General features: G+C 42.7%; 1 long non-coding RNA gene across 4 annotated transcripts in view; it reads right to left on the bottom strand.

The window, feature by feature from the left end:
- Positions 1-19842, bottom strand: part of LOC311253641 — a 32333-nt gene extending 12491 nt beyond the window's left edge. For 2 of the 4 annotated variants that reach the window (XR_014621753.1, XR_014621754.1), the window contains exons 1-4: positions 19761-19842; positions 17675-17837; positions 16344-16451; positions 127-283 (exon numbers count right to left, since the gene is read on the bottom strand). This is a non-coding gene — a long non-coding RNA (uncharacterized lncRNA). Of the gene's footprint in view, positions 1-126; positions 284-3314; positions 3438-16343; positions 16452-17674; positions 17838-19760 lie in introns of all 4 variants that reach the window. The other 2 variants (XR_014621751.1, XR_014621752.1) reach the window with 2 other exon arrangements.
- Between the last annotated feature and the right edge of the window lie 6901 nt (positions 19843-26743).

Genomic DNA, 26743 nt, shown 5'->3' with positions numbered 1-26743 from the left:
TTACAGTGGTAACACCTGACATCGACTTTTAGCATAGCTTGTGGCCTGGGGAGTAAACTGCCCATCACTTGAAAACCATCTACCTCGTGACTTGACCAAGCCCCTGTTTACCCCCAGAGGACTTACTTGAATGGACCTGGTGGTTCTCCCAGCCAAAGGTGGCAGCTCAGCTTCCTTTTCTGGCTGATGTGACGATGCCGGCCAGGCGTGCAGCTTCCTCTGCTGTCTTGGGGTCATGCTCTCTGATCCAGATCTCCAGCTCTGCATGGACCATCCTCAGGAACTGTTCAAGAATAATAGTGTCAACTAGTTCTTTAACTGTTGATTTCTCTGGCTTAACCCATTTGCAAAAAAGGTCTTTTAGATGCACATACAGCTCTCTTGGAGTTTCACCAGGCTCAAACTTGAGGGACCGGAATCTTCTGCAGTAAGTATCAGGTGTAATTTAATATTTTGCCAGAATTGCTGCTTTAACTTTGAATAGAATAGAATAGTCTTTATTGTCATTGTCGAGGCAATGACATTTTGTTGGAGTAGCCTTCCAGCTGCCTTGTACATATAAATAAATATAAAAATATAAAGAAAACAATCAACAATATAACAATAATTAAAATGTGTGCAAAGAAGTCCAAGCCTTAAAGGGACCAGTAGTGCAATGTGTGTGTGTAAGTGTGTGTTGATGGGGGGGGGTTTCAGTGTGGGAGGGGGGTGGAGTTCAGTAGTGTAACAGCTCTGTGGTAAAGGCGTTTTTTAGTCTTGTTGTGGGGGCGCTCAGTGTTCTGTAGCGCCTTCCTGAGGGCAGCGGGGCAAAGAAGCAGTGACCAGGGTGTGTGCTGTCTCTGGTAATTCTCTTAGCCTTCCGGATGCAGCGGGTCTGGAAGATGTCCTCTTGTCTGGGGAGCTTTTTCATATCTTTCAGATTCTTTCATGTCCATCAGAACACAAGCACTGCGGGCTTTGCCGGTGAGCAGAGGGACCAGACGCACAGCCCATCCATCTTTAGGCCAGTGACAAACCTGGGCCATTCTCTCAAATGTTGTTAAGAAATGCTCAATGTCATCATCTGGACATAATGGCAGTAGCTTGAGTTCCCTCTGTCTGACAACCCAACTTGCCTGGCTCATCATTTCATCTGGGTCATCAAAATCACCATAATTTTCGTCATTTATTTGTGGGCGCTGACTCTCATCCATAGTGTCCGGCTCTGTTCTTTGTTCTTCTCTCCTCATGTTAACTTGTTGCTGCATTTGGGAGACTTGATACTGCATGCGTCTCCATCGCTGTTCTTGAAGTGAGGACTCTTTCTCTCTTTGCTGGTCTCTCTCCGTTTGTGCTCGCATGAGTGATTTCACCATACCTGCTAATTCATCCAGCTTGTCTTGTGTTTTAGCATCCGTCATGGTGTCTGGAGCACCTGCTCCGCAGGGCCCCTCATCTGGTTCTTCTTGGACATTTTTCTTCCCCTGCCTTGGCATCCTTTGCTGTAACGTGGGCCCCAGCTTCTGACACCACTTGTGAGAATGACCACAATTACGGCTGGATGGTGCAGCAAAAAATGATCCACAGGCAGGTTTAAGGTGGGTCACAGAGGTGGTTCTTTATTCCTCCATCTCAGCAAACAGCATAAACACATCAGTACGACAGCTGGTGTCACAGCTAATGACCCTGGAAGATTCCATCCACAGGGATCCACTGCCTATCAACATGTTTAATCCACCATTTTTATTCCTATATTTACACTACCTAATCAGTAACCTATATACACACCCTCATTTGCCTCCCCTAACAAAAAAAATACACATCCCACTTCATATTACATTTACTAAAATACAATACACACATCCACCACCCCCACACCAATTTACACTTGGTTACCCTTTTACTGGGGGAAGCCTTTTGACTGCACACCCTGAAGACAAGACTGGTGAGTACACAACACACTTGACTTCTTCACTGCATGCACTTATTGAGCAACACAATACAAATTCTTAGCTTAGCTCCTTGTTGAAGCAATTAACAATTATTATGCACTGTTAACCCTCTGTCCCTCTGCTCTAGGTGGAGCTGCGTGGCACACACAGCACCCACCTGCAATACCAAGACCCGACCAAGGACAATAAACGTTCAATAAATACGATAAACATATCCATACAAATGTGCAAAAAATAGTGTTAAAATGTATTGTGCAAATCTCCAATAAAGTGCTGGTGCTCCTCTTAAAGTGTCTGTGCAATTATTAAACTGTAGTCACACTCAGTCCAAAGTGCGTGGTGCCATGTGTGCAAAGCAAGGTGACGATGTCCTCTTCGTCACAAGACAATACTTCAATTGTGCTGTAACAATGCGGACCATAAAAAAAAAAATTGTGTCAAAACATTTCAGTGCTATGAAAGATTCAAGTTTTAAAATTCTGTATTTGCATTCATCATTTGCAAATGCATTTGAATGTTTTAGAACTGATTTACAATCAACTTCTTCACTGTCACTGAATTACATCCAGTATTTACCTGAAAAAAGGCTCAATTAACCAATCTTTTAAACTGTTTAATCTATTGAAGCTCACAGGGACTCAAGCTCTTATTTAGTCTGACGTGTTAATGTTGCTTACAAAAGGCATGTACATGTACATGCTGCACTGACTTTGGTTTATTACCGCAATACATCAATTTCGCCACCATATCAGACTGGGCAAGACTGGCCTGTAAATGTATATAAGTAAAGCTTACAGAGCTTTTTATGATTAAAAAGCACTATAACATTTGAATTTCTCAACTAATTTCAATGAGCCATTTTTATATTCAATGGTTTATTACTATTTTTTTACTACTCTCAAAACCAGTTGAGAAATTACAATGCTATAGCACTTTTCACCCAGAAAAACCACAGTTCCCTTGTTTATTTGTATTCGTGCACAGGCGAGTCTTTGCCAGGTCAAATATGGCGGCGACGTTGAGGTACAATCCAGCAGCCAATGCAGTGTCTATATTTCTATATTTTTGGTTGAAGTGGTGGGCGTAGTATTCTGATCTTTTACTTTACCTATACTTAAAGTAAAATAAATAATATCACACTTACAAGGAAATATCTTTCACTGCAAATGTTACTGAAGAATTTAAGCAGAATTGGGATAATGTAATTCAAATATTTTCAGTAAAAGTAATGGTTGCAGTAAACTATACCAGGTTGTGACTGTTTTATTCTACCTGATCAGCAACAATGCCTCTGCACCCCCAAACTCAGGGTTGAAAAGATGGAAGGAATCTTTTGTTTATTTTCAAACGCTTTTCATCTACTGATCTTGTGTAAAAATTCACCTTTGCAAGAAGGTCTTACAGCACCATCTCCAGAATATGCGCCATCCTCTGCTGATGGTTGTTTGCGTCTCTTGCGTGTTAGTGGGATGTTATCCCCCTCATTACCTGCAACATTATTTTCTGCTGAAATACATAATTTAGTCAGATATGTTCTTCAGTTGTGCTGTAACAATGCTGACCATAAAGTGTCAAAACACTTCAGTGCCATAAAAGATTAAAGTTTTAAAATTCTATATTTGTGAGGAAATGTACCATAAAAGACGTCATCTTGAATATGAGACAAAAATAAATGGTACAACAACCTACTTAAAAACTAAATAAAAAATACCATCAATAGAAGGTGAATGGTTTCCTTCCTCTCTGCACCCATCTTTATCAACACTACCCAGAACTTTGTCTGCAGGAGACATACCAAGCTTATAAATCTGGTCAAACAAAAAGAATGGTAGACAAAGGAGAATGGAAATCAAACATACTATTTGGATCAATTGTGATTTCATTCAAATTCTTGTCATGGAACTCGACCAATCTTTCCTGCTCAAGTGCCATAAAAACTTTGCTGATCTTCGCGAGTTGCAGCGTCTTCTCAGCGAGTCGATAGAACTCACGATGTAGTCTGATGTCGTGGAAAGTTGGCCAGTTGGTCCATCTCCGTGTCTGTCTTGTTCAGGACTGTTGAAAGGGTCGCAGAATGCTTTCACAGTTTGGTTGATGTCAATGCCTTGGGACACTTTGCACCACACGCATTTGCAAAGCCACGAATGCAGTCTGAACCATGGAAGTGTGACATAGCTGCAGGTCTCGCAAACATGTAACAATTGTCTTTAAGAACCCCTCAAGCCTCTCAAGGATGTCTAATGCACAGAGCATTTTTTAAGTCAGAAGAATTGGAACTGGTCTGCCTCGCTTTCCTCTGATGATAATCGTTGAGAAATGTCTGAGGTGGAAAAAAGCTCTGCAGACAGTGCCCAGTTCAAATCCTCATGGGGCTCAGATGTGTCCCTTGACAAAAATGCATCCTTCCCTGCATCTGTTGAATAGCAGGGTTTGTTTTAAACAGACCTTTGCCAGATCTATCCAGGCCTTTGTAGAAGGACGTTCGGACAGCGCACCACTGCATTCACCTTGGAAGTCATTTAGAAACCGATGCGTTTTTTGAATTTCTTCAGTAAAGGGAATTACAGTTGGTGCATTCCACTTGGCTTCAACAATGTTCCTCAGTGCTGTTGCAGAAACCATTGCATTCCACTTTTCACTGTGCACTTGCTGGAATTCTGTGGCATGCTTCACAAGTTCCTGATCATTGGATATTAGCGCCTGAGCTTTGATGAGCTTACTGACTTTTACCAGAGTTTCCAAGTTTAGTTGCAAGTAACGGAATGGCAAAAGTGTTTGTGCTGCTCTCATAGCCGCATGTCACTTTGACAGCTCTGACCAACTCTAGGTATAATTAATAAAATCCTCCATCTTTTTTATTGTAAATTGTGTAATGTAAATATGTAAATTTCCTGGCATAGCCAGCAGTCGTCCCAGTTCACACATTTTTTCTCAAGTGCACTGTTGATTTTTTGCTGTCATCCCACCTTTATTGAGCATGTGCTCTCCAAACTCACGCGGTCATTTTTTTGTAATTTCTTTGAAAGGACTGGGATTCATAGCACTGAAAACTTCCCACAAGTGCCTGTTCATATGCAAAAGCACAAGACCTGTGTATGTACACAGAGCCTGAACACGGTTCTTTCCGGGCTTTGGTTTGATTGACCCAGGCTTGAGTTTACAAATTTGCACATGTCGCCACAGAACCTCTCTTGTAAAGAGTCCTTGGCAGTACGCACAGCTCATGATATCAGTTGCCTGCACTTCTTTTGGTGGCTGTTTCAATGGGACAAGTTGCCCCTTCCCTGACTCCATGACAGCAGCATTATGAACATAGTTGCCTCTGTGACGAATATATTCTAGCTGTTGTTTTCTCTCTTTGGATCCCTTTGGAAAGCTAAGAGCTCTTGACACATCCATTTTATCTTGGTGTGCACTTTCAAGATGCCTTGCAATTTTGGCATATGGCTTACTGCAATAGACACAGAAGTGTCTCTTATTGTAGACTCTTTTGCCATTTTTTTTTGGAAAGCACCAACAACTACGCTGCCATTGGGGTCCTGACTTGAGCAGGGTTCTTCTTCAATAGTGGTGACAGATGCGATGTAGTTGATGTCCAAGTCAGGTGTTGTGCCGTCACATATGGTGGGACTCTCCATACCGCAGTCATCCAGTACAACATAAAGAAAGTATTTTCTTTGTTTGGGATCATGGCTTTCATCACTGTCTTAAGGGGGGGGGTGGATACGGTACGGCACAGTGTCGCTGCACACAGTCTGTCAATCCGTGAGAGCGCGCGCACACACACAGCCTTATGGTACATGTATGTATAATGTGTGATGTGGTTAACACGGTTAAGTCCACTTCTGTGTGGCCCTATGAGCCTATCATGCCACTACAGCTGCAGAATGGTTTAAGCTACAGATTCTGTAGAGAACAACATCAGACCTTATAGAGCAGAAGTGTATTTTCTGTTAAGATTGGTTTCATTTCTTATCAGCAGCAATACACATGAGTTAGTTGGCTGACAGGAGGAGCAGGCATAGTGCTGCAGTTATGCAAAAAGATGAAGTCAAATACAGAGATGATCTGTTAATGTGTCATACTGGATTGGATTTAGGTTTCATAATGCAAAGACCTGATGTTTAGACTTGTGAGAAATTAAATAGTTTTCCATTGAGTAAGAAATATACTGTAAACACCATATCAGGATGTGAGAGCAAAAGGGGAGAAACCCCTTTTGGCGTAAGTGTCAGAGTCAGACGAGAGACAATTGCCTCTCGTCTGGGGTGTTACAGGAAGATAGATGGTAGATGAAATTTACATTCTAATGAAGTATCAAAAGGGTCACTGTCCTGGGAAAGAGACGATCCACCAAACATCAAGGGGTCATTGTTCTGGGAAGAAATGTTGTAACCCCCCACTCTGTTTTGTGTTTAAGTCAGAAACATTTGGAAGACGGGAGAGAACACTTCAGGTCTTCGCTCCATGCTGCATGTATTAAAGAGATCCGATTCATCACGCTGAGTCTACAATTCTTCTGAGATTTAGCAACTCTCAACCTCACAAAGGAGAATTTCCCTTACAGACTGTACACTTAATTTTCATATCACTTGCAAGACAGTTGGTTGTGGTTGAATATGAACAGATGTCTTACAGATGTCTCTTTCCCTATTTTGCAGGTACTTGGAGTACAAAGCAGGACCTGCATCACTGGCAATGGCAGACACCACACAGCAGACAATACCTTCCTTTGCACAAAGAATCCACTTATATGCCCATTCATCCAGGCAACAGGCCATTACACAAGCCATCCTCCAGGACCATGTCATTGGATGCTCTCTGCCCCTGTCTCTAGTAGAAAATCCAAATTTTAGACACTTTCTTTCTGTCATAGACTGCAAATACACTCCTGTGTCTAGGACCAGCTTGACAGAGAAGCAGATACCTTATCTAGTCAGTAAGGTTAAGGATGACATCATCAAAGCGGTGGAAGCTCAGGCAAGTGTTGCGCTTACAACCGACCTCTGGTCTGACAGGAGGCTTCGCTCCTTCCTTGGGGTTACTGCGCATATTGCCTGCGAAGACAAGGACTCCTACAGTTAAAAATCCTTTCTGCTGGATTGTCGGCATTTCACAGGGAAGCACTGTGGTGAACGAATTGTAGTGAGCAGGTTTGGATATGTAATGAGCGCGCATGCGCGAGTGTTCAGATAGGAAGTGATGCTTCAGTAAAGAGTCAACTACACGTCTTGGTCTCTGGTCCGTTTGTTGTATTACGAGGTACAAATAAGTACAAGACATGGTGTCAGAAGTGACCGTCCTCGCCTCTGATAAGAAAGCAACTACCCGACGCAAGTAAACGGAAGGTTCGTTGCAGTTTACCGACGGGAAGAGAACTTTTCGCCAACTCCAGTGAAGTGAGTGAACTAGCAGAGCTAACGTGAAGCTACGTTGACACAACATCGGTCAATGATACAGAGGGGAGCCTTCGGAAAGTAAAACAGAATGGATTCTCTATTTTCGATTAGTCCACCAGAAGCATTTGACTTCGGAGACTTTGGTAGTTGGCCACATTGGAGCCGACGCTTTGAAAGATTCCGCATAGCAGCAGGACTTAATCAAAAAAGTCAAGAGTATCAAGTGAACTCCCTAGTGTACACTATGGGAGATATGGCGGATGATGTTCTGAACACGTTAGCACTGTCGGATGGGGACAAGAAAAACTATGACAAAGTAAAAGAAGCGTTTGACAAGCATTTCATTTGCAAGCATAACGTTATCTACGAGAGAGCTAAATTCAACAAACGTCGCCAGGAGCCCGGAGAAACGGCAGAAGCGTTTATTACAGCTGTGCATAAAATGGCTGAGCATTGCCAGTATGGAGTTCTCAAAGATGAGATGATCAGAGACCGCCTTGTCGTAGGTATCAAAGACCACGCACTTTCAGAGAAATTACAGCTAGATTCTGAGCTAACTCTTGTGAAAGCTACGACGAAAATCCGACAAAGTGAGGAAATTAAAAAGCAACAGCCTGTATTAAGAAGTAGCACTGATGCCACTGAGGCAAACATGGATGCAGTTGGATTCAAGTTCAAACAGAAATTCTCCCCACATGGGAAGAGTGGCTTTAAGCCGAAGGAAAGAACAGTGCAAAATTATGCAAATGATAAATGTGGCAGATGTGGAAGGATACATGAAAACTCATTCAATGCATGTTCCGCCCGCACTGCTGAGTGCAAGAAATGTAAGAAAAAGGGACATTTCGCCGCTGTCTGTAAAACTAAAATGAGAATGGAGGAAATTAAAGAAAGTGACTTGGATGAGAGAGTTGAGTCATTGTTCCTGGGCACAGTGAATTGTACAAAATCCGACACATGTTGGCAGAAGTCAGTTGCAGTGAATGGCCAGCAGATGGTGTTCAAGTTGGACACGGGCGCCGCAGTGACAGCTATCCCAGCACGCTTGTACTCAAAAAAGCTACACGGGGGGCTGTTACCGACAACCAAAAGACTGTGTGGACCAAGCAACGCTCCCATAGAGGTAAACGGACATTTTACTGCAGAGATTAGCCATAATGGAACTGTAGCAAAGCAGCAGGTGTACGTTGTGCCAGGTTTAGTGACTCCTTTGCTGGGATTACCTGCTATACAAGACCTTGACCTGCTCAATCCAGTACAGGCTATCACAACAGCGGAAACAAGCTACAAAGAACAATATCCCAGAGTTTTCACTGGCTTAGGTAAGCTACAGGGAGAATACAAAATTAAACTAAAAGACAATGCCTCTCCCTTTGCCCTCGCTGTGCCACGTCGCGTGCCATTGCCATTAAGGGGAAAAGTCCAAGAAGAGTTAAAAAGGATGGAGGAAATGGGTGTTATTTCTCCCATAGAGGAAGCTACAGAGTGGTGCTCAGGTATGGTTGTAGTACCAAAACCAAATGGAAAAATTAGAATATGCGTTGACCTAACCCGCCTGAATGAAAATGTGTGCAGGGAGCGACATATTCTTCCAGCAGTTGATGAAACACTAGCTAAACTAGCCGGAGCTAGAATTTTTTCCAAACTGGACGCCACTGCTGGTTTTTGGCAGGTGCCTTTGCACAGAGCTTCAGCCCCACTCACCACCTTCATCACGCCCTTTGGTCGTTATTGCTTTAATCGTCTCCCTTTTGGTATATCGTCGGCCCCTGAGCACTTCCAGAAGAGATTGATGCAACTGCTGGACGGCCTGGAGGGAACCTTATGTCATGCAGATGACATCCTGATTTTCGGTGCCACCCCCACAGAACATGATGAGAGAGTGCATAAAGTGTTGCAAAGACTGCAGCAGCATGGCCTCACTCTAAATGACAAATGTCAGTTTGCCGTGAAGCAGGTCAAATTTCTTGGACATGTTGTGAGTGCAGAAGGCATACATGCAGATCCAGAGAAGATCAGAGCGATTAGGGAGATGCCACCACCGACAGACGTGTCCGATGTGAAGCGCTTCTTGGGAATGGTCAACTATGTGGGAAAGTTCTCACCTAACATTGCAGAGCTCACAGGACCTATTAGAGAACTCCTGAAAGCAGAAAACATGTGGATGTGGGGAGCAGCGCAGCAGAGTGCATTTGATAGAGTGAAAGACGAGCTCAGTTCATCTGCTGTCCTTGCCCAGTACAGCCCAGACAAACCGACAAGAGTGTCAGCAGACGCCTCTTCGTATGGGTTAGGAGGGGTGCTGTCTCAGCTTCAAGACTCAGGAGATTGGAGGTCAGTGGCTTTCATATCCCGCAGTATGACTGAGACAGAGCGCAGATATGCCCAAATTGAGAAGGAGGCCCTTGCAGTCACCTGGGCTTGCGAAAGATTTCAGACTTACCTCCTGGGTCTGCACTTTGTGATGCGAACAGATCACAAACCGTTGATCAGTCTCCTCAGCTCAAGGCCGCTTGATGACGTCCCACCTCGCATCATGCGATTTAGGTTACGACTTATGCGTTTTTCCTACACGATCATACACGTACCAGGAAAAAACCTAGTGGCAGCCGACGCTTTATCAAGAGCGCCACTACAGTCGACAGCAACAGAGGATGACCTTGTGCTTCAGAATGACGTGAACGCTCATATCCAGGAGGTCATTCAGCAGCTCCCAGCCTCACCTGAGAAGTTGCTACAAATAAGGAGAGCTCAGGAGGAAGACCCCGTGTGTAAGCAGCTGTCCTCCCTGATCCACACAGGGTGGGAAAGAAACAGTTCGGCACCACAGTTAAAGCCCTTCTGGCAATACAGAAATGACCTGCTGATGGTAGATGGCCTGCTAATGAAAGGAAACAGGATACTGATCCCATTAAGCATGCAAAACGACATCTTGGACAAACTACACCAGGGTCATCAAGGCATGGTGAAATGCATGGCCAGGGCGCATGAATCAGTGTGGTGGCCAGGGCTGACCACACAAATCAGAGAGAAAGTACGTCAGTGTGAAATTTGCGCTAAAGAGTGTCAAAATGCCACAGAACCTCTGATAACCACACCCTTGCCTTCACGCCCTTGGGAGCGGCTAGCAGCTGACTTATTTGAGTGGAAGAAGGGTCAGTACTTAGTTGTCATTGATTATTATTCACGTTACATTGAAGTTGTCAATCTTACACGCACTTCAGCAACAGCTGTGATCGAGAAGATGAAAGCCATCTTTAGCCGCCACGGAGTGCCGGATACACTCGTCACAGACAACGGACCACAGTTTGCTGCCACTGAGTTTGCAGATTTTGCTAAGGATTACAACTTTCAACACGTAACCAGTAGCCCCCGTTACCCACAAAGCAACGGGGAAGCTGAACGGGCAGTAAAAACTGTCAAAGCCTTGCTGCAGAAGAGTGAGGACCCTCACAAAGCACTCATGACGTACAGAGCAACTCCTCTTGCTCATGGAGTATCACCTGCACAGCTCCTGATGGGGCGAAACATTCAAACACCCCTTCCGGTGAGTCCAAACATCCTCACACCAGCCTGGCCGGACTTAAGGGCTTTTGAGTTGAAAGACCAGGAGCTGAAAAGACAACAGGCTGAGGGATACAACAGACGACACAGAGCACGGGAGACACCACCTCTCAAGCCAGGTCAGAAGGTTTGGATACGGAACACAACACACACAGGAGTCGTCTCTGGCTCAGCAGGGACACCACGCTCTTATGTGGTTCAAACCTCCACCGGCAGTCTCCGGAGAAACCGTTCTCACCTGAGAGTGGTGCCTTCATCGTCTAAGGACCAGCCAGACTCTGCACAACACACCAGGGCTGGCAGGGAAGTCAAGCCTGTGAAAAGACTGAATTTGTGTGTTGTGTGTATACATGGAGCAGAATAAACTCCATACCACAACAGAGAGGATCAGGCAGTCTACCCTACCTCTCAGTTAGGTTATGTACTTACCTTAATGTTAAAAAAAAATTTTAAAAAAAGAGAGAGAAAATGAGATGTGATAAGTGATGTAACATTGAAATCAACCAGTTAATCTAACCAGTTTACATATATGCTCATGTTTACAGTGATGGTTAACATGTCATCTGTTCCCCTGCGTAGAAGGTAAAATCTGCATTAGGCTTTAATAGCATATGATTTCAGTTTTCTATAAAGAAGTGGAAAGTCTCAGTTTAAAGGGGGAGATGTAGTGAGCAGGTTTGGATATGTAATGAGCGCGCATGCGCGAGTGTTCAGATAGGAAGTGATGCTTCAGTAAAGAGTCAACTACACGTCTTGGTCTCTGGTCCGTTTGTTGTATTACGAGGTACAAATAAGTACAAGACACGAATCACCTCAGAATTTGATGAAATTGTTGAGGAGTATGGCATTAGCAACAAAATAAGCTTCATTCTGACGGATAACATATCCAACATGAAGCGGGCCCTTAAAGTGAGATTGCCAGACTCAGAGCAACCTGAAAGTGACAGCGATGACCTTGATGATGAAATGATGTGGGAGGACGTAGAAGACTTTGAACAGCCGTGGTCATCAGGTGAACGCTTGTCTTGCTTCGCACGCAGACGGCACGTTACATTTGACCTTTTGACGTTGCTTGGCGTAGGCTATTAACCGCTAGCTTGCGAGTTAGCATCATGGACCGATTTACTTTCGTTATCCCAAAAAAACGAGTGAGAGTGGACGATGGCGGTTGCGGCGATTCACACACACATTCCAGCGCCAGCGTGGAGGATAAGAGTGATGGTGCCAAACGTGGAGAATGAGAATGAAGGGGAGGATGAAGACAAGGAAGAGGCATTAACTGGAACGGCGTCAGCGGAATCAGTGGCGACTGCTGCATCCGCAGAGGGTTTATTTCCAACAACAACAGACTCTGACCGTAGGTAATGCTAACAGACACGAAAATGAGAACGGTGCCGAGAGTGAAGGGCGTGCTTCAACGAGCGGTGAAGCTGTGGTCACGGGTGGCAGGAATCTTGGTGGCCCTGTGGATTTGAGCCAAGACCCAGCAGAGGGACCGAGGCGGCCTCAACTCCAGTCATACACGCGTCAGAGATTTGGATCCCATTCCCAGCCAACTTTAAGGAGTTTAAACTACTTGTGGTTCAAACAGTATTCGTGGCTGCAATACTCGCTGTCAATTGATGAGTCCATTTGCTATGCCTGTAGGCATTTTTTCCACCACCTTGGCCATGGGCCGAGTCACACAGAAAAGAGCTTCACCCATGCCGGGTTCACAAACTGGAGAAAAGGAGCAGAGAAACTGGCTCAGCACAATGCAAGTGCTTCTCACAGACTAGCCATGGAAGGATGGTGTGAGTTTAAGGAAAAACAGAAAAGCGGGTCGAGGATTTTGACGCACCTTGATACTGGACATAGCAAGATTGTACAAGAAAACAGGCAGTACATGCAAGCAGTGGTGGAGTCACTGCAGTTTACAGCTTGTCAACGATTGGACGGAGGGGGCACAGAGAGGATGAGCAGTCCACCAACAGAGGTAATTTCCTTGAACTGTTAAATCTGCTGGGGAAATTTGACAGTACTGTGTCAAAGAAATTATCTAGTGGACCCGGTAATGCTAAATATGTGCACCATGATATTCAAAATGAGCTGATTGATATTATGTCCAGCATGGTGAGAGAACAAGTAAGCAACGAGGTTAAGCTAGGAGAGCACTTTGCTCTAATGGTGGATGAAACAAAAGATGTGAGCAAGAAAGAGCAGATATCTGTTGTTCTGCGTTACCTAAATAATGACAACATTCATGAGGAGTTTCTGGACTTTATCCCTGCAGATGGCTTGGATGCACAGTCTTTACTCAAGTCAGTTAAACAGACATTGGCTAAGTGCAACATAGACAAAAATGCATGCATTGCACAGTGCTATGACGGGGCATCTGTCATGTCCGGGTGCAACAACGGTGTCCATGAAAAATTTCGCCAAGAAGTGCCACATGCACTTTACATCCATTGCGAAGCGCACAGACTAAACTTAGTTTTAGTTGACTGTGTGCATAATGTGAAACCAGTTGCAGAATGCTTTGCAACAGTCCAGATGCTGTACAACTTTTTTTCTGGGGCAGTGACACACAAGGTGTTCATGGAGAAACAGCAAGAACTCGAGCCCACTAAACGAACAGCAGAACTGAAAAGACTATCAGATACCAGATGGGCCTGCCAATATTCTACACTGTGGGCAATAAAAAGAACAATCCCTTCTATCTTAGCAACTCTTGTGGATGTGAGCAACCAGACGAATGCTCATAGAGCTACTGAAGCGAAATCACTGATTGGACTTATTGATGCACAGTTTGTTCTGCACATCTATATGCTGGAGAGCATATTTAGTCTCACAAAAACCTTATCTGATCATCTACAGGCCACAGATTTGGAGCTGGCATCTGCCATTGACCTGGTCTTTGCAGTTGTTGATGCCCTCAATGACAAACGCAATGCTGAAACATGGACAAAAATCTGGGACTGTGCCAGTGACATGTGTGAGTCACTTAGCATTGACATGCAGCGCCCACAAGTGAGGAGAAAAAAACAGCCCCGCCACCTGCTGGAGTTTGTGGTGAACAGCCAAACAGGATCAAAAGAGCCACTGGAAACTTCAGATGACTATTGCAAGCACTGCTTTTTCCCCAGTAATCGACAGATTAATCAGTGAATTGAACAGGCGATTTTCTTCTGAAAGCTGCCACATTCTGAAAGGAGCAGCAGCCGTTAACCCCAAACACAAGACATTCATGGACAAAAATGCCCTTTTGCCCATGGCTATACACTATAGAGTCTTGGAGGAAAACCTTGGAGCAGAACTTCACCAGGTAAAAAGACTTATTGTGAGGAAAAAACAAAGTGGGGACGTTGTCAGCACCACCCATGATGTGCTGGTGCTATTGAGGACATACAAGGATGCTTTTGTCGACCTGTGCAAACTTGTGTGCATCTCCATGACACTGCCCATCACATCAGCTGCATGTGAGAGGAGTTTTTCCTGCTTACGGCGTTTAAAAACCTACCTCAGGAACAGAAGTGGAGATGCCCGAACCAGCAATCTGGGTGTGCTGGCAATCAGCTCCAAAAAGGACCAAAGAACTGGATGTGGATGCAGTCATTGACCGCTTCGCAGCTAATCACAACAACAGGCGGATCATTCTCTTATGACTAGTGAGTACACAATTCTTTTTTGACAGGTCTGAATTATGCTACTTATTGTTTGCCTATTATTATACCTGTTGTATTTATCCTGTGTGTGTGTGTGTGTGTGTTTGTGTGTGTATGTGTGTGTGTGTGTGTATTTGTGTGTCTCACTCAGTTTCAGTGGAGCCCTAAAAGGAGGGGAGAACAGAGGAGGATGGGAGTGGAGAGGAGTTTATAGGACACACAAGAGGAGTGACACACAAGTTATGTAGCCTGTAACAGTTTATTTTGTTAGATGGCTTTGTATATTTAACTATATACTGTGCTACATTTGTTGCTGCTCACAGTTGCACTATTTTGTAAATCTACAGATGTTCTCTGTGGTGCTTGTTAAAATAATTCACAGTGCTTATGATGTTACATGTTACAGCCTGAAACACAAGTCGGACAAGATCTGGAACCCTTTCTATTTAGTTTTGGAGTGATGGTGATCAGCTGCCGTTTTTGTTTTGTGCCGTCATGTTATTTGGTTAGGGGACATAAATACTGGGTTGATTGTATGATTGTTTTGATAATTGAAGTAAAGCAAAACACAAAACCCTTATGTACAGTATATTAACCCGGGATCAATAAATCTTATTATTAAGATTATTTTTTTGGTGTTTGTTGTGTCAGAATTCACTAGCACCTCCTATAAACAATCCGGCCCCCCCCCCATGGACCCCCCAGTAATAAATCTCTGGAGCCGCCACTACTTGTCCCCAGTTTGGTTTGAGCTGGGTAGATTTAGATGTCCATAATGGGGACATCTGTCTGGTAGCTGAAGTCCGTGGTATAAAGTGTGACGAGGAAAGGAGAGAGGACAGTCCCTTGTGGAGCCCCGGTGTTGCTGACCACAGCATCTGACACACAGTTCCGCAAGCGCACGTACTGTGGTCGGCCAGTGAGGTAATCCACAATCCAGGACACAAGGGGGGGATCCACCAGCATCGCCGTCAGCTTGTCACCCACAGTGCTCCCCGGCATGTCCAGGTGGGCGTAGACACGGTTCAGCAGGAAGATAATGGCATCCCCGACTCCAATCCGGGGCCGGTAGGCGAACTGGAGGGGATCCAGGTGCGGCCTGACCATAGGCCTGAGCTGCTCCAGGACGAGTCTCTCAAGGGTCTTCATGATATGTGACGTCAGTGCCACCGGTCCGAGAAACCACTGGGCTGCGGCGTCTTTGGCACTGGAACGAGGCAGGACGTCTTCCATATCACAGGGACCTTCTGGAGGTGCTAGCAGGAGGAGGAGGGGGGGTCTGAAGCTGTGGTGGCTGGAGACAGTCAACAGGAGAGCCAGCAGGGGCCAGGGCTGCAGTGTCAGTGTCTCTCTGGTCTTGGTAGTGTCTTGGTCTCGGTTTAGGCAGTCTTGACTAAAAGTCTAGTTGTCACACATCTTGAGAACAAGAAGCTTAGTGGGGACATTTCACACACCCCGTTGTCATCATTTATGGGGACCAGTTGTCTCCAGGTCATCAGAAACCTCACACAAAGTTTGTACTCGTACACCAGAGTAAAAGTGCATTGTGGGGACGTCATGAATTTCCCTGATTAGAGCAATATTTCTGTCCAAGGAAAATGTCTACTAAAGTTCAGATCTATCCTAAATGTCCCTTAAATCATCTGCCTTATGGGTGCAGTAGATCAAACTGTATGGCTCACCTGATTCACAATAGATTTCCCTCATATTGACCTTACTTGTTGCATTTACTTGCTTAAAGATAACAACAGCACTAAAAGAAGACTCACAGAGACTCCAGAAGTTAACATCAACTATGAACGTACCTGTTGATAAGTGTCCTGTGGACAAGAAGCATCAGTTATCTCCATCTCTGTAACGACAGCATGGTTGGAGCCTGTGACAGGAGGAACATCCCTTGTGGTTGTGGTCGTCTGCAATGATTTCATGGAAGAAAAAAAATAAAAAATATGTTAAGCAATTGGTCAATTTGATGTTAACACTAATAATATTCAATTAGAGTAATACATTTCCTTAAGGACGTAGCTCTAAAGATAAAGACATGCCTACACACCAGACTTCAGAGGAAAACAAACACCCAATTCTACTGCATTTTTTCCTACAATTACTTCAGCTATTGTGTGCTGTCACACATCTTGAAAACAAGAAGCTTAGTGGGGACATTTCACACACCACGTTGTCATCATTTATGGGGACCAGTTGTCTCCAGGTCATCAGAAACAAAAAAAGTTTGTACTCGTACACCAGAGTAAAAGTGCACTGTGGGGACGTTGTGAATGTCCCCGATTAGAGTAATATTTCTGCCAAAGGAAAACATGTCTATTAAAGTTCAGATCTGTCCTAAATGTCATAAATTCGTGAAAGTATTCATACACAGATTGATTAGATTTCATTTATTTTTCAAATGACGCTACATTCAACCACCATGTTATTCTAAGACAATAAACCCTACACACTTAAACACTGTGCAGTTGTGACACAAACTTGCATTCGCCATGGGCAGTCATCTCCTCCATAGTCATATGTAATTTCCTCACCTTCCTTTATGTCACATAAGTGTGGTCTTCCTTCCACATCAATTTTTTTCATCTTACAATTTGGATGTCTGTGTTCATTTTTATTTATTTATTTATCTATTTGATTAGGACAATGCATATTAATCAACATATCAGCAAAAAGCATCAATGTAAATATGCCGGAGTTAGCACAGTTGCTAAATTTTATCCGTTGTCCTAAGGCAGGATAAAACATGTAGAAATCTTACAAAAAATAAGTCTTGCTTCACATCAAAGTTAAAAGTCCATACACAAAGTAGAAAAGAAGAAGTGGTTACCCATGAGAGCATCATCATTAACTAAACACCCAAATAAACCGTCTTCTCTGGAGGCATCAATACTTAAAAAGGATAAAAAAAACAAGTAAAGGGAGGGGGAAAATATTACAGAAATGAAAATAGTCTCCTACAGGTCCTATACAATTATTTGTTTTAACTTTGATACATTTCGAAATGTATTTCATTTACATTGCAGGATCATATTAGCAGATGGCAAAATGGCGATCACTGATTGTGCAAGCCTGTATGTCAAATTTAACAATGTATATAACTATAAAGCAGTATAGTAACTGAAAATCTTACCACCATGTTTTCCCTCTCCACTTGAATGCAAACAAAAATGCAGAGCATGAGGAGTGGTAAGAGCTTCTTCTCCTCTGGGCTTTGTCATCATCAATCAAATCTCCCCTGTATTCAACTACAAAGTCTCCTTTGCAGAATGAACCTTGGGTGAATAAACCACGTCCTGTAAGAAAAAAATAAGACAAAAAAAAAAATTATGTCCACTACAATTGTTTTTTGATCTGTTGCTTAATGTATTAAAAAATACACACTGTAGATAAAGAGCGAGAATAATGACTAATTTGAATTTATGAAAAAGTGGTAGTGGTGTGCTCATGCCCTGTCTTTATACTGTCAAACTCAAGAAAATGCTGGGGCTCTTAAAGAAAAGGGTCAACATGAGAAAAAAATGTTTTCAGCCACGAAGCTGCTGCTGAGGTGATACATGCAGGCAGTGCATCACCTCAGCAGAGGGAGGAGGACAGGGTGAATGGCTGTTACTGACTGACGTCTGTATTCTTTATCCTTTCTAAACTTCACTCAATATTATGATTTTAAGGAATATGTATTTATGTTTACCTACATTTTGACTCATTTCCAGTGATATATTAGTTTATATAGTGATGTTCCTGCTGTTAGCTTTACTGTTGCTGCTCTAGAAACAATAAATAATAATAGATAAAAAATTCTTATTATCTGTTTAGCACATAAACAAAAACATGAGTTCACTCAAGCAATACAGGCAAAGGCACCGAAGCAACAAACACTCGTGGATACTTTCCAAAGGAAAAAGAAATATCCTCGAGTCAGCGACATGACAACAAATATTACAGAGGTCATTGAATTCATCGCTCTGGATAACCAGCCCACCTCTGTGGTAGAGGATCAGGGTTTACTTACTGACTTTGTTTACTTGTTGTTTTTGTTAAACTAATGAAAACCAATGTTGCAATAGGGTATGCAGAATAAGAAAGAGCCATATGAAAGTATTTACTTTGTTTCAACAAAATAAAAAAAAGCTATTAAGAACAGCTTGGATGCAGGTGTTTTTTTTCGTAATGCAGCTGTATTATCTAAGAAAATATTGGGCTAAGTATCGGATTAATAATTATAATAATAATAATTAAATGACTCAGATCGGGATCAAACTGCAAAGAAATTAATAAAAAATGAGATAGCTTAGGCATCAGTTCTAGTAAAATATGGTTACAGGGTTTTAAACAATATGTTACCCAAGTAGCATATGGACTCTTCCCCTTAGCAAACTGAAAAACAGCAAGCGTAAACATTCCATTTTTACCATCTCTTTTTTTTTTTATTGTGCTATTCCAGCTCAATTTCTGTTAAATCCAGCTTGAACTTAGTTGTGAAATATTGAGTTTATTGTGTAATGAAATCAATCAGTACAGTGGGGCCCCCAAATCCTTCATTTAACATACTGTTCATTTATTATTTTCTTCTATGATACATATATATATACACATATATTCTCTGAATTTGATTTCCACTGGCATGATTTAGGTTACACGTCCACTACATTCTTAATTAATATTCTAAGCAAAACCTGGCTTGCTACACTGTTTAATGACTATAACCAACCAACACTAGATCTTCCATATTAACTGCGCCTCGTCTGAAATGCATGGCTCTAAAAACTTTGCCCACTTCAATATGGTTGGATTATCGTAGCCCACATAAGCATGACTTCAGGTCAAATTGTGATCAAGTCAAGTGCATTGTGCTGCGAAACCAACCACCCATCCCCCCACACCAGGTGTGATGGACTCAGTGAATATAGCCGCTACATTCCTACCGTGGCAAACATAAAATATAAAAAATAAATAAAATAACTGACACCCGAACATACAAATGACCTTAATTTTAATGAGTCAGTCCACCCTGGTGACCGAAAACTCTGATAACTGTCTTAAGCTGACTGTGACTGTTAGCAAGTGCTAATTTATGATACACCTGTGTTCGGCAAGCGACCTTTAAACAAGAAAGCCGACAGTTTTAGTAAATAAAAAATGGCTACACAACGCATCAAACTATCATGGCTTGTCATGGTTACGCTACTGTATATTTTAATGAAATACTTAGTACTTACTGAACACGCTGCTTGTTATACCCTGTTTCATCGACTTCAGCGGTGGCACGGCGCTGTAACGCTGGCGGTTGTATGATAGTCCACTTCCTGTTAGATTTCACATTAAAAGCCTACCGGCGGAAGTGACAATGTAATGGCGATTTAATGAAGGGAAGGTAACGTGCTACTCAGCGAATTAAACGGGTTTCCTAGTCTGGTCTGCAGGGGCTTTGTCACAAATCATTTTGCTTGCCATAAGAGCAGATATTGAGATCTCATATCTCAATTAACATATATAAATATATATTTGTTTTCCCCTTTTCATTGCTTTTAGAAATGGAATCATGGACAATATAGAAAATATATACAAAACAAAAATATATAACAAAAAAAACCTCTTCAGTGTCAAAGTGAAAACAGATTTCTACAAATTGATGTAAATTAACTGAATATATATAATGTAAAATAAGTGACTGCATAAGTATTTGCCCCTTAAAGTCAGTATTTAGTAGATGCACCTTTGGCCTCAATACAATCACCGAGTCTGTGTGTGTGTGGATAGATCTTAATCAGGCCTGCACATCTGGACACTGCAATTTTACTCCATTCTTCTTTGCAAAACTGCTCAAGCTCTGTGAGGTTGAATGGGGGTCGGGTGTGAACAGCCCTTTTCAAGTCCAACCACAAATTCTCTATTGGACTGAGGTCTAGGCTTTGACTGGGCCACTCCAGAACATTCACCTTGTTGTCTTTAAACCATTTCTGTGTTGCATTAGCTGTTTGCTTCAGGTCATTGTCTTTCTGGAAAATAAATCTTCTCCCAAGTAGTAGTTGCAGACTGCATCAGGATGTCCTCCAGGATTTCCCTATATTTTGCTTCATTCATTAAACCCTCTCCCCACAGCATGATGCTGCCACCACCATGCTTCACAGGGGGGATGGTATGTTTGTGGTGATGTTCAGTGTTTGGTGTCTGCAAAACATAGCATCTAGTCTGATTCATTTTGGTCTCATCAGACCAAAGAAACTTCTTCCAGTTGACCTTGGAGTCTCCCGCATGCCTTTGGGTGAACACTAGTTGAGGTTTAATGGAGGATGTAACTACAGGTGTGTATCTATCGCGAGTCTCGTTGATTTTGTTTGGCACGGCTTCCGTAGTGCAAACGCTGTGAGGGAGACTCGCGTGAACGCGGGAGCATGCCTCCAAACAAATTTAGTATAGTGACTGTTTAGGCTAGAAAAATGTACTAAATGACGTTGTTTCGAGTAAACTCTGGATGTCACCACTTCAGGACACTTGGATTGCAGCGGACGAGCAGTATGGAGGAATATTACAAAGTTTTTCTGTAGTTTTATGGACCTTTTCGTTTCGGACGCCATTAACGCTCGTTATATGGATTATTGCTGCCGGAGGGTACCCCCGCGGGTCTCCAGCTGCACTTTGAGGAATAAGAAACTACACCGGACTTAGAGTGAACTTTTCCTTTAAAGGTTTCAGTAAAAAGAAAGGAATATTTTTATCATCTCCCTAGTTTGTCAATGGACACACCATAATTAATAACTCATTAAACTGCTAGTATGGATGTACGTTTGATTGTGTGATTTTCTCCCTAAATCTCCTAAAAAAGTTGGAAAATGGAAAATAACCGCAGAGTCTGACACTTAATTGCTCGACAATCTGCTCTAGGATTGTTGGACAAATGAAGACGAGCATACTGTGTATTTAACACTGAAACCGTGCTTAACTGTAGCCATCATCCTTTGCAAAGTGTTGTTGTGCTCACATCACACGAGGCACCATAATGTCATGCAAGAGTTTTGGGTTAAATTTGGCTATCAATAATAATTAATGATTATCAGGGACAATTATTAATTATGATTACTAATAAGATCCAATTTACATTAGATCACCTTGGGGCACCACCCTTGAAGAAGGGAAAATATAGCCAATTCACCAAATCAGTCTCAGGAAAGGTACTAAACTGTTTGTAACTCTGATTAATAATTAATTTAATAACTACAACCAATATCACCATAACAGCTAGTAATGGTCGAAGGATTTTGGAGCTCTTGACAGAGTAGAGGTTGGCAACATTCACTCTTGTACAATATTAAATAGACAACATGTGGGTTAAAAAGTCTTTTATTCAACACAAAGATGAAAACACACTAACTAACATGTACTATATACAGGTGTGTGTGTATGTGTATGTGTGTGTGTGAGTGTGTGTCTGGCAGAACAAAGAAACAATGGTGGTCACTGATATCACATGTGGGTGTGATATGCTCCAGGCTTAAGGAATGTGTGTGTGTGTGTGTGTGTGTGTGTGTGTGTGTGTGTGTGTGTGTGTGTGTGTGTGTGTGTGACGTGATGCCAGGTTATAGAAGATGGTTTGTTGCATGCAAAGACCCTGAGTCTGTGTGAAGCATCATTCGACTAATGTCAAATTAGCCGTCTAGGAAAGCAAACTACCAGTAACCTGACCTGAGATCACAATAACACTCAAACAGTGGACACACATAAATTGAACACATTTGCATTACATCAACCAGAGTTTAAAGTCCTGTGCTTAGCCGTGCTATGCTATGCTATCTAAGCCCAGTTCAACGTTACCAGTCTTTGAAGAAAAGGTGCTGGTGGTTGCAGGAGAACGTTGGGATTCCATTGTTGAATGTTGTTCTTGCTGTGCAAGGACTGATGAAAGTCGGCAGAGGAGGAAACGGTTCGCTCCTTTCCTTTGCAGGGATAGCGGCTCAGTGCTAACTTGCTTGATGTTCCTCAGATTGTGAAGTTAGCTGGCAAGCTTTGCGTCGCAGCTGCTGGTGCTAACTGATCAGGAATACTGGCAGGACCTGGTGTCGCTGCAGTGAGGAGAAGTTCTTTGGGCCTGCTGCAAATGAAGCTTGCAGCTCTCCACAGCTGTTAGGCCCAGAAGAGATCTTGAGGGCAGGCAGCCCCGTGGGGGGGGGAGATGGAGAGGAGCCCTTGAGGATAAGAAGTTGGAGGAGAAGAGAGGCGCGAGGAGAAGAGAGCTTGTGGAGAAGAGAGAGAACAAAGGAAGGCGCTGGAGTTTTGACTCTCTGATCAGAGGGGGGTCTGTCACCCTGACCAATAGTAGCTCAAAGCTGAATTTTGCACCTAGGTGTGAAGAATGGGGAATTCTGGGACACTGAGTTCAGTTCAGAGTCCATTTTGAAATCCACAATGAATGACTTCATCTGTGGGTCCCAACAGTGTTTATGCAAGTATCTGTGCATTCTTAACTAAATTTGTTATTGCTGTTAAACATAAACATAGCATAAACATATAATTGTTCATGTAATGGGTCATATAGTCTTACTATGCCTCCTGCCCCTCTCTCTCTCTTCATAATACCTAACACCCTGTTGATGATACTGCACAGTCAAGCCTGTGCTTAATATGCTTAATACGAAGTGACAATAGAGAGGATTTCTTTTCCTCCTTATTCATCCTATCTCACCACCTCTCTCTCCAGAGCTTCCTGAAAATCCTTCTCTCTCCGCTCCTGGTACAGCTGCTTTCTGAACAGGCGTCACAGCCCTGACTGCTGCCAGGAAGAGCAAAGTCTCCAGGCAAGGGCTGACCACTGGAATAAAAAAGATTCTAATCAAACATAATGTCATGTTTCTAATGTATGATTGTAAATATTGCTATAAAACTCCTTAAACTAAATTAAAAAAATACATAATTCTACTTAAATGTTAACATGGAAATGTTTTTTTTCTCTTTCGCCTTGATGAGGAAGCAAAGCCATAAGTAACCAGTTTCTCCCTGTTCATCTCAAACTGGGCTATTTAAGTCTGGACCATCTGCATGGACAAAGTGGACAGACTTTACAATAATAACAGCAAGACAAACAAACTCATGTCACTCATTTGTTTTCTTCTTTGTTTGACATGTGAAACAAATGTGCTGGGAGAAAAGTTTGTTAAACTTTCGTCAAATTAATCAATTTAGAGGGCCATCAGTTGGAATTCCAATTACATCCTGACAGAGAAAGTGACTCAGAAACAAAATCCCCTCTGTGAACAATGACAGGTGTTGAGCAATAACAAACTTGAACTTCTGCTTGCCTAGATTTAAGGTCCATTGTCAGTGAGCATTAGCCTACAAAACACCGTTTATCTCATCCTGTCATCAAGGCAAAAAATATAAACGATCAATATTTAATGTGGATCACACCTGAGCTTCTTGTGCTAAGCGTTGCTTCTGATGGTGACGCCTCTCTCGGTTGAGCTGTGAGGTGTACAGAGGAGGCTTGGGAACCTGGACAAGAGTGGCCTGGTTACAAGTCATGATGTCATTGTGCTTCCAGTGGCACACCTGCAGCTGCAACATACACACTTTCCAATTGTTGGTATGAGCTTTACTAATTCCATCATCATTATCTTTGTTTCAAGTGTAGGTTTATCACTCAGTACTGGTCCAGTATTATTATACTGGTTATACTTATTATTATTTTATTTTATCAATTACTGTATACAGATATCTTTCTCTAGGAAATTACAATTTCAAGGCCTTTCGGCATTCTGAGCACAAAGTCATATGAAATATAATGACTAACAGGAATACACTACAAAACTCCACTTGTAGAAAAAGTAAAGAAAAACAACAACACAGTAGTCAATTGATCTTCTACACTCTGTGCTACACTAAAACTTTCAGGGTGATGTTCAGTTGAATAAATAACAATGTGGGATATAACAGTATATTTGAATTTAGATTATTTATATCAAACAGTTTATGATACCATGGAGTTATAAACTATGTTAGTGACAGAGGAGCAGCTTCAGGCTTTACAACTAAATAATACTGTTTGGGGAAACAAAACAACCTTTCCATAGAAGAATGGCACAACACAGGAGGGCCAACTCCTCAGGTCCAGACTCTGCTGTCCACTTACATCTGAAGGAGAAAAATCATTCCTTTGAGGACAACAATGTAAACATCCTGTCCAGAGAAGACAGATGTTTTGAAAGAGGAGTAAAAGAGTCCATCTATGTCAAACTGGAACAACCATCTTTGAACAGAGGAGGTGGTCTACGACATTACCTATCACCCACCTACAATGCAGTTCTGAGTTCCCTCCCTAGACAGCTTGACAACCGTTCACAGCAGAAGTGCATCCCATTTCACCTAAATTGCCAGCGCCGCCCCTCCCTAAACGCAGAACACGCGCTGTGCGTAGGGCCCCATGATCCGTGGGGGGCCCCATTTTGCACAAGGGGGCGCATTCTCTGCAAATGTGCAAAGGATGCGCATCGCTGCCATGAGGCACATAGAGCACCGAGTCAGCCCGAGGCAGGAGAGAAAAAAAAAGAGACGAGTAATCTGACATGGCGCACGTTGCCGCAACGATTGACAGCACGCAGCATCTTACCAATCAGCGGTCAGATGCGCCAACAGGCAGTTGTATGCAGGTGGAGAGATGGCCTCCAAATGGCAATATGAATCGGGAGCAAGCAAAAGAAAGACAAAGTCTAAACAAGAGGAGGCTCGTGCTTCACTTGAAGGTGGGTATGTTGTGGAAATAAAAAAGAAAACTTTGTGGCATAAACACCCCAGCTGCTAGCATGCTAATCATGAGACAGAAGAGAGGATAATTCTGTCTAGATGTGGACTGGAGATTAAATTTTCCAGCGGCCCTGATTATCATTTATTGAATGTCTTGTTAACTGCATCTACATTCACCTCTGTTGAAAAAGGAGCGGTTAATTGACCAGTTGGTGGTCATATGTTGGCTCAGGTTTATAGCCTATCAATCTATGCTATCAGTAGAAGTTTTGGGCTGTTTTTATGGAGGTAAAATGTCGCCATCTCTTGGTGAATTTAATTCATAACAGTATAAGATTAGATAAAATAAGATAAATTAAGATAATCCTTTATTTGACCCACAATGGAGAAATTTAAAGCGTTACAGCAGCAAACAGCAGTGTGAATATAGAACCTAATTACTAAATGTATAAATAAGTACATAAAAATATTTAAATATAGAAATATCATCAAATCAAATCATAATGCATATTATTATTAGTTGTAGTCGTATTTGCATTAATTGCATTTGGCTAGCACCATTCCAGTAACTCTCCCTGTTACAGTTTCTTTCCTTTGCTGAGCAAAAACTGAAGCTCATCAATGGCGCAAGAACGCTTGAGTGGCCTGGATATCATAAGCATCAACTCAGAAGTGGCACAGCAGCTGTCATATGATGACCTCATTGATGACTTTGCATCCAGAAAATGCAGACGTGTGAATCTGTAAAAGGCTTGTTCCATTGTTGAAAGAGTCATTTTGTAATGGGGAGGGGGGGCCTCAAAATAAAATTCTGCTTAGGGCCCCAATTTGGCCAGTAAATTGCATCCACGTTTCACTCACTTGCGTCCTTTCTTGCGTCCTTTCCTTGTGTCTTAGTCCAGCCCCCAAGGATTCAGGGAGAGACCCGAGGAAACCACAGGAGGAGAGAGGACCAAAGAAATCTGTTTGAATACAAGTGAGACGTCCTTTCATCTGCAGCGTCACGTGAAGCAATGTCCGTTTCTGATGACGGCTGTTTTATGACCTCGACAGCCCAACACCGATTTCCTGCGGTGTCCATGGATATGGCCTACCTGTGATCAAATAGTAGTGACAATAGTGATAAAAGCAAACACGTGTCTGCAATTTAAGTGTAATCAGTTCAGACATTTATGTGATTAAATATATAGTGAATATAGTTTAGGCCTACTGTTGTGACCCTGAGTCATGATTGTGTTTTTTTTTTTTTTCATTTGCTGCTGATCTTAATCTCCTCCTCAGTGTTGTGTGTGAGCAGTCTCTGTGTGATTGTGTGTGTTTCTGATTGAGAGCAGGTTGGACCTGCTGATTGGCTTGCTCAGCTTGATTGCTGACATGGGATTGGTCAGAGGGAGGAGAGCAGCCCTTTTTAAACCACCGGCTTACTGCAATCTCCCTTTCCACCAATCTTCCACTTCCAACATGGACC

Source organism: Pagrus pagrus (genome assembly GCF_965226575.1).
Source record: "Pagrus pagrus genome assembly, contig: HAP1_SCAFFOLD_27, whole genome shotgun sequence".
In the NCBI taxonomy this organism is placed as follows: domain Eukaryota; kingdom Metazoa; phylum Chordata; class Actinopteri; order Spariformes; family Sparidae; genus Pagrus; species Pagrus pagrus.
This window is presented reverse-complemented; position numbering and strand designations above follow the sequence as displayed.